Source organism: Stegodyphus dumicola, chromosome X2 (genome assembly GCF_044657685.1).
Source record: "Stegodyphus dumicola isolate Sdum_Otavi_A_Nest chromosome X2, ASM4465768v1".
NCBI lineage: Eukaryota > Metazoa > Arthropoda > Arachnida > Araneae > Eresidae > Stegodyphus > Stegodyphus dumicola.
In genome coordinates this window covers 71132988-71142681 of record NC_140781.1, presented here as the reverse complement: position 1 = coordinate 71142681, position 9694 = coordinate 71132988, and positions in this window count along the sequence as shown.

Here is a 9694-nt window from a genome sequence, read left to right as displayed (position 1 = left end):
GCTGTATTCACGTATGCGACCAAATTTTATGTACAGTACCCCGGAATTCGAAAGTTGGACCGAACTACCAGTGTTCTGTAGTTTTGCGCGGGCTGCTCCCGCTTTATTCAAGTATGCATGCAGAAGATACCGCATACACGTTACACATGCGAAAAATCCCGAAAACACACATTGAGCCAACACGGTCGCTTGGATTCGAAAGTTGGACCGAACTACCAGTAATCAGAGGTTTTGAGCGAATTTCGGCCGCTTTATTCACTTATGCATCCAGAAGATGCTGCGTACACGAGGCACATGCGTAAAATCACGCAAACACCCATGGACCCAGCCCGTTCGCCGGGATTCGAAATTAGGACCGAACTACCAGAGTTCAGCTTTATTCATTTATGCATCCAGAAGACACTGCATACACAACAGATATGCGTAAATTCACAAAAACATGAGTGTAGCCTGCCTGCTCACCGGGATTCGAAAGTTACCGTATACCATCTCAAAGGAGCAAAGAAAAATCTTTAATCTAAAAAAAAAAAAAAAAAGTGTGAATTTAATTTTTATTGGTGTGAACTTATTTAAAATATCATTTGCATTAAAAGATAATATCTAAATTAAGTGCACGTATCTAATAACATAAAAAAATATATTATTCCAAAAAATCAAATTTATTATTAAAAAAATAACAACATATTTTTAAAAAATAGCTTTTTCAGATTTTTTAATTAATATCCCAGCTGATTAAAGTTGTACAACTTCAAGAACGTCATCATTTAAATTTAATGTAATATAATAACTTTTATTCAATATCAATAAAAGAATTAACGTGACAATCATCCTAACCTGAAATTTAAAAAAAATTGTGAAAAGCAGCTGTTTATTTAAAATGCCTACATTAACGAAATATTTTTAAAATACAGTTAGGTAACATGCAATCGCGTGCTTTATTCAACTTTAGAATATAACCTTGATTTGTATCTGCGGCGATTCAAGAAACTGTTGCAATCGGAAAAATGAGCCCGAAAATTAGCGTTTTCACAGTTTTTAATTAATATCTCAGCTGATTAACGTCCTACGAAGATGAGAATGGTATTGGATTCGTAGAATTTTTTGGAATCCGCAGACACCTGCCTCGAATTTCAACTCAGCGCCGTTCCATAGATATTTAAGAAAAAAGAAATTGACACGTGACCTTTCGCCAGCACAAATCTCGAGCGGAAGCAATTGTCATCCCCCCGGCGCTTTCGAAAAAGCAATTTTATCTCAGCTAATTCCGAGACGGTTGCCACTCCAAAAAATGAAATAACGTTTTCGCAGTTTTTAATTAATAACTCCGCCGATTATTATCGTACGAAGATGGGACCGGTATCGATGGATTCGTTGATTTTTTTCGAATACGGGGATATGCGTTTCGAATCGCAACTCGGAGCCGTTCCGCAGATATTCGAGAAAAACGAATTTGGCACTCGGCCAAATCCCTAAAATAGGGGAAACCCGTGAAAGAAAGTGCAAAACGTAGGGAAATGTAGGGAGAAAATCAGTTTTTAATTAATATCTCGGCTAATTAAAGTCGCACGAAGATGCCGATGGTCAATCCGGCGAGCCACGGGCATTCTGAATCCAACGGTACCTTCCGCTAAGCTCTACACCCGGCCGTTCCCGAGGAGAAGATTTATCAAAGCCATTAATTTTGTCGTTTTCCATGAAAAGTGTTAATATTTCTTTCTCCTTTACCATTAATTTTCCGTCAGATATTTTGGACAGCCGTTAAGTATGTATGGATATGCAACGTCTTTTAACGTTGGACGTTTTCTGGGAATTCTTAAAATTGCCCATTTATGGTCGTGAATACATCTTCACGCACAATCATATCTTCGGGAAAATTGTACTTTCTGCTCTGTATGCGGTAAAAATGTTTCATATTATGTCAGCATATTAATTCAAATAAATTCGTCCTTACTTCAAAAATAAAGTCATATTTCAGGAGTAAAATAATTGCTAACATGTGATTTGCATTAATTTCGGAAATATTACTTTTAAAATATATAAAATGCATAACTTAATAACTTACTTTATAGATTAGTTTCATTTTTAAATATTTTGCTGTAATATTTATAAAAAATATTTTAAGTATTAATCATTTTAACAATAATTTAGCACGTATTTTTAGTCCTAATTAAATTTAATAAATCAAAAGTATTTATATTAAATTTATATTTCATTAAATGAATCTACCTTAAATTAATATATTTAGATGAGATAAAGTAATGAAACATTGCAAAATAAATCTTATGCGGACTTCAGATTCTTGAAAGGTCAGATTTATTCTCTTTTCATTCTAAAAGTAACGCTGATGAACTATGAAAAAGATGTTAAAACGACCACGTCTAAAAGCGGTCATATCATGACATTTCAGCGACGTCGGCAAATTGCCAAGTTGCAATGGCAAATATTTTGCGTCTTCGGAACGTTGTAAAGACGTCGTAAAAGTTACCACGACCACTTTGAAACCTCTCGGACCAGTTTGGTATTGTCGTGACGACGTTGCCGTGCTACTTGAGAAGTTATTCTGCTGCTTTTAGTCTTGGTACTTCCATAGGTGGAAGGAAACAATATTAGTATTGGACTTTACAAAGATTTCCGTATTCCTTACCACTTACTCCTTTATTGCCCCATTTGGCCCTCATACACTTTCATTCATACTTAAACTTCTGTTTTCCCCGTACTCTCCAGAAATTTGTTCTGAAATGTACTTAGGGTACTTATGTTGTGTTACCGTGAACACCACTACCGCTAGACAACATCTAACTTGTTAAATTTAACACACTAGACCTCACAAGATTCCCTACACGCCAACACTTCTCTAATGCACTAAGCGCAAGCTTAATTTTACTTAAAAAGTGTTAACTGGAGAGCCTAGCATTAAACACTTTCCAATTCCTTTATACCAGCTGAGAGCTTGATCTCTTAGGTTTGTTGTTGCGATGGTGACTTTCTACAGCTGGTTTACTGGTTATAAAGTAAAATGCAAGCCCATTTGCTCCAGTTAGGTCATAACTGAGCCTTTGCCGTCCAAATATTGCGGCCGGGTATCGTTTCCACGATGAATCGGAATCCTTCCATTGGATTCGCTGCCGTCTGAGGGACCTCAAAGGTCGGAAGGGGTCAACGTAAAGTTTCCGGACTCTAACGACATGTTCAATTTAAAACTTTTCTGGCGCCAGTTGTAGGATTCCCCACTGTGTAATTCTAAGTTACAGTTGAAAGTGAAGAATCTTAAGAACTGGTAAGCGAATAATCGCTTGAGTTCGTGTACAGGAAACAACAAGTAAGAAGGGTGAAATAAACCTTTATTTTTCCAATTAAAGCTTAACAAAACTCCGTCTTGGAGTTGTAAAATAAAGCCAACACTTGTGCTTGAACTTAAGAGACTAAGAATTAAATTAAGAGATATATGTTAACTAAAGAGATATAGCCGAAGCTATCAAAATTCTAACAGAGTTGGCACCTTAACGCTAATTGGCTGCGAAGGTATCAAGGGCCTAAAGTACGGCCGAGCGTAATAATAGCTTACAAGAGAGTAGTTTAAAAAGGGCGGACGCGTGCAGCCGGAATATCGGGTATCTCTTTGTCTACGGCTGTTGAACTTCGCGGTTATATATCGCTCTTCCTCATTAGCATTCAGACGTGATTTTAAAACTACGTTCTGGCCAGAAGTGGTAAGTTGAAATTAAGAATCAATAGGAAAGGAAGTTTAACTCAAAATTTAAGTGTTAATAAAATTAACATAATCCTTACAACTTGATAAAGTAAATATGCTCTTGGTTCCGTGCAACTTTTATAATGTATTATAGAGTTATTTCAGGATAGGTAGTTGGTTTTTGAAATCGATAGGGGTAAAAATATTGTTGTGAATAACGCGTATAGGGGTTGTCCAAAGGGCTCGTGTAGTGCTCCTCTGTTCTGCAGCGTCTTTGTTTTAGTTATTCAATCATTTGGCCCTGATTTGGAAGATGTTATGCAGATAATTTTATTGTTTATTCTTTATGAAAGTTCATTGGAAAAAGTTAAGTATCTATTTGGATTACTATATTATAAACTCAAGAACAGGTCTAATGATGCAAATATTACTTTCAATTTTGATAAGACTTGCTTCTTGTATTTTTGTAAAATACCTTATAACTTAACATGTAAATAAATGGATGGCCACATTTCCTCTGAAGCTATGACATTTCTCCTTGTTTGAGTATCCCTGGTTTAAACCAAGAGTTCTTTTATATGGACTACAGTTATAGTTTTCTGACTTTCTGATAGTCCAAACGAACTTTCATTTTGTATCGTTTGAGCTAGATAAATTGACGTGAATACGACGTTAATCGTGACAATTATTCCTCTCTTTACAAAAGTTTCATTAATCATATCGGAAAGCCTCTAAAGCAGCGGTTCTCAGCCTTTTGACTAACGCTTACCATCTAAACAAAAACTGAAAAATTTTAGTACCACCACTGCATTTTACAATGATTATATTTCAATTTCTCAATAGACATATTAAAAAATATATTTTGCCATTTGCACAACCTGTTGGCAATTTGTGTTAAATTTGCACACACAGAAAATATTAGATTAAAAATTGGTTACCATTTTAACTATCAAAATTAAGTTAATAATACTTTACTTCTAAAATTTAGTGTGAAATCTGGGCGTGTTTAAGAGAGATCAGTTTCTTTATTTCTAGTCTTATTTCACTTAGTTAATAGGATCGTACTCTCTTTGGCCACATAAACTCTACGTGATCCTACTAAGGAACCTGGTGATTTCTCGCACAGGCTTAAATGGAAAAACTACAGAAGGGTAAAAATAACCCTTTATCAGCTATTAAAAAAAAAGGTACGTACTCGTACTTTACAATAACACCGACAAATTGCGGTGGAACTTAAGAATCGTTACACAATATATGCAAAGCTAAAGAGCAGTGCTGGACCAGCATTTAAGGCTAACTAGTTTGACTCGACAACCTACCTGAGGTGATAATTATTTAAATGACCAAAAAAGGTGTATCAGTAACTCTGCGTAACAGCAAGGACAGATTCGTAACGTGCGTTGGCTAGCGAAAACACGTTCTGAATAAACTCCAAGATTCACCCATTTAAACACTCACTTCACTGACCTTCAAATTTGCATCCTGGCGAGGAAATGCGAGGTGAATTTGAGGAGTTCCAGAAAAGAAAATAATAATTTTAATAATTGGTTAATTGAACTAAGGGGAACCAACCTCACAACTTTTAACCTTACATTAGGACCACTTTTATTTTTGTTCAGTATTTATTTTTCAAATATAGCATGGAAGAAAATCATTGCTCGCAGAAATAGGTTGTGCATAAAGGCAATATAAATTTAATAGCTTTATTTGAAATGCATTTAGATTCTTTTTTTTCGATGCACCCAAAAGTTAATTAGTGGGTTATTTTGAAATCTTCAAATAGAGTTCGATTACATGGAAATTCAATCAATTGTTTTGTTTCTTCACAAGATAAAATTTCAGGTATATTTGAGCAAAATGAATTTCTTCATTCAATCCAATTTCCAGTCTTCTTTTTCCTAATTCTTGGGGAAATACAAGTTGAAATTACTTATCAAAGAAAAACAACGATTTTTAATGTCGGATGATAATTCTTTTACTTTCAAATTAATTTTGGTTGTAAAACTTTCTAAAAATAATAAAAAGCTTACATAATCGAACTATTAGTTTAAGAAATTCTTAGATTATTAGCGCAATTTTTTTATTATTATATTTATTTTATCTTTAATGGTAAAGAAATTGACATTTTTGTCCTTGTAATCCTAAATTTAATTAATTTAACTTTCCAAAAATATCAGCTAAGTATACTAAACACGCCAGCCATACTTCACTAAATAAACAATTCTGCGATTCAAATTTTGAATCACAGAGGAAAATTTGAATTTATGATCGAAGTTCAAAAAGACGATTTAAATCTTTACCTTTGGATAACCACCTTACTTCGGAATATAACAAAAGCGTTTCATGTTCACTGTCAATCTCTTAGCATAAATTGTAAATATGCTTGAACTTAAATCTCGGCTTTTAATAAAATAAACAAATTTCATAGCTTGATTCAAAACGATTTTCAGGTTTTCGGGTATTGTTTTAGCTACTAAAGCTTCACGATGAGTAAATTTAATTTCAGGTGCGACTTTTTTTTTATTTGAGAAATAACATCGGAATGTTTTCCTGTTAAAGCCCGAGCTCCGTCACTGCATATGGCAATGCACTTACTTCAAAAATATCATTTTCAGACATAAGATGGTCAGTTACTTTGAAAATTTCATTTGCATTTGCTTTGTCATGAAGAGATTCACAAAATACACTCTTAGACAAAAAAAAAAAAAAATAAAAAGTCCCACGCACCGAGAAAATATAAAGCAAATTGGACACAAATTGATATGCATAAAGGTTTCGACGGAAAATGCAAAACTTTACATTTTGGCTGCCAATGAATGAACGGTTGTCGCTACAACGCATCTGATCTGCGCAACTGACAGGATATTTAAGAGGAGAAATTACGATTCGAGGTCATAAATTCTTCACGAATTTCATTCCGTGTACTCTGGAAGACAGTGACTATGCCTCGCATACAAGTGCGCGAACGATATGCGCAGATGTCAGAATTTGAGAGAGGTCGTGTATTTGGGCTCAAAGAAGCCGGTTGGTCTTATCGCCGAATAGCTCGACAGGAGCGGAGCAGGAGCAGGAGCGATGCCACTATTAGACGACGATGGCAGGAATGGGTGAACCATGGCCGCATACAGAGTCAAGAAGGAAGCGCTAGGCCTAGAAAAACGACAGAACGTGAAGACCGAGCAATCGTCGGAGCGGCACTCACAGCCCCAGACGCATCATTATCATGGAATGATGCATGGCTTCAGTGACCGAAAGGACCATTCATAGACGGCTCACAGAAAGGGGGATGAGGTCACGGCGCCCTTGCGCCGACTACCATTGATCTCTGTACAACGTCAATCCCGTTTGCAGTTGTGTCGGGCTCATTCGCACTGGAATGTCACTGACTGGAGTAGAATAGTCTTCAGTGATGAATCCCGCTTTGAACTGAGCCCCGAATGACCAGCGAAGGCGAGTCTGGAGACGCCCGGACAGCGGTGTGATACCAACTTGACTATCTTCCGGCAGACAGGGAGACAACTAGCAGTGATGGTCTGGAGTGCCATTTCATTTCATAGTAGGACCCCTTTGGTTGTCATTTGTCGCAACCTTACAGCACAGCGGTATATCGACGAAGTTCTAAGGCCCGTTGTGTTGCCCTTCATGTCACGCCAACCTGGGCTTACATTTCAGCAAGATAATGCCCGCCCCCACATTGCATATGTTTCTACTGTTTGCTTTAGTGCTTGCCGAACATTACCTTGGCCAGCAAGGTCGCCGGATCTCTCTTCTATTGAGCACGTTTGGAGCATTATGGGCACGTTCCTCGAACCAGCTCGGGATGTTGAAGATCTAACGCGCCAGTTGGACAGAATGTGGCATGATATCCCTCAGGGGGACATCCGCAACCAACTAGCTTCCAAAGGTTTTTCACTTGAACTATAAAAACCTTTCATTACTTGTCTTTTGTTTTTGAACTTCGATAATTGCATCTTAAAATATGCTTCAGATTTATCCTTTGACCTGGCATGCTTAGACTCAACCTATCTTTTAAGAAACGATGGTTTCATACTTCACCGCAAACAACACATCAGGTTCAGGATCCATTTGATCTCCATTCCAGGTAAACCCAAATGCTAAAAAACTTTCATTATATTTTCTATAAACATTTTTTCTTTTCTTTTCAATATTCTTATTGCTAGTAGATTGTCATAGATCCATTACTCGTGAATCATCACTTTTCCGCTTAGTCAGTCCTAGCCATTTCTCCATTTAAATTTATTTATTATTTTTATACAAATATTTAAGTGCACAATGTATTACAAGTTCTTCAAAAACAAACGAAGATATTTTCAAATCGCGTAGAAAAGAAAGGAATGCAAAGCAACAAGAAGACAAAATATCTGCTGCTAGACATAGCAAATAGTGACAAAAAATTGATTCTAATTGAAAATAGAAAAATATAAGCCCGGAAATGGTGGCGACATAAAGTGCTAATAAATCTAATAAATCCCTGCTTATAAATCGATCAACTCTAAAAGAATTAATGAGATACTATTACCGTTTTATAGGAACTTATTTTTATTTTCTATTAAATAAAACATCCATTTCGATTACTTCTTTAAAAAACATGATTTATGACAAATTTTGTTACGTCTACTGTTAAAAGAATATTTGTGAAATAAAATCGGATTACTTTGATAAAGTCTATGAGCGGGTATTGACCTTGAACAAAGCCTAAATCTCGTACATTTTCGAGTGTTAGAGAACAAACTTAAGAAGAAGATGCTAGGATATTTAATTTTTAAACTTAATAGTAAAAAATACTTTGTTTGTTTGCGTACCACATACTTTTCACTTGCGCACCACCAGTGCTATGCGTATCACAGGTTGAGAATCGCTGCAAACAAGTCTTTTCTTTATTTTGTTTAGGTGGTGGTGTATTTAATTATGGCAAAGCACACTAGGGCTATCTGGCCTAGTGTGCTTTGCCATAATTAAATTTCTAAGGAAACTGGCTCCTATTTTTTTTTATTTAGGTAGGGAAAAGCACTGAAATCCTGAAATCCGCTGAGTTTGCTTCCGTCCCAGAGTTTTACATAATCGATACAGAATAGGGCAAAGCATTGACTGATTATTTTAATCTAACTTATACAGTAAGTTAAAATTTTTATACATATTTACCTGTTTGAAAGGTACAAATTACATAAAAGGGTAACTTGTTTTAATTGCTGCATTTTCATCTAGTTTGAAACACACAAAGCAGTTTCCAATAAAATGATTTCTTAGTTCAAACACCACGGCAAATTTATCCTATTTCAAGCGAAAGTAGTCCCGCCAGTGGGCGAGTGGTTAAGACTACTGAATACTTGTAGTGCGACCCAGATTCAAACCGAGGAGAAATTTTCACTACATGGTTGATTTTTGTGATTTTATCCACGTATAACTTGAATACGAGGTAGAAAAATACGTGAATAACGTGAATATGAGCTCTTAGAAAGATTTCTACGAAGACATCCTTCTCTGTAGGCAGGTAGCCCTCGTGTGCTTTGTTATACTCGAGTAACCTAAGCACAAGTGAGGTGTAGATTTCAATTCAAGCCACAAAAATCTCATTATTTCACACAATCTCTCACTTTCTGTTTCCCTGCAGAAATTTTGAGCACAATGGATGAATAACACAAATAACGCCTCATGTTATTGATAAGTTGTTCTAAATAGATTGACCTCTGATTATTCTTTTACATCGAGGTTATTTGAAGTCAGCCCTTTCTTCTGCGAAATAAAATTTTGTGTCGATGAAAGCCGCGCGCTCAAAATATTATTGTCTTTTATATTTTTTTCAGCGTAATTTGTTGTCCTTGAACCGCGAAAATTCTTTCATTTCTTTCTCTATTTCGTACCATCAAGATCAATCAGTAACATCAATTATTACTATTAGAAGAAGAATTATTTGTATATTCCTCATTTTTAATGCACGTCTCAGTCTGAAGAATACTTATTTTGACATTCTAAATTAAGTCC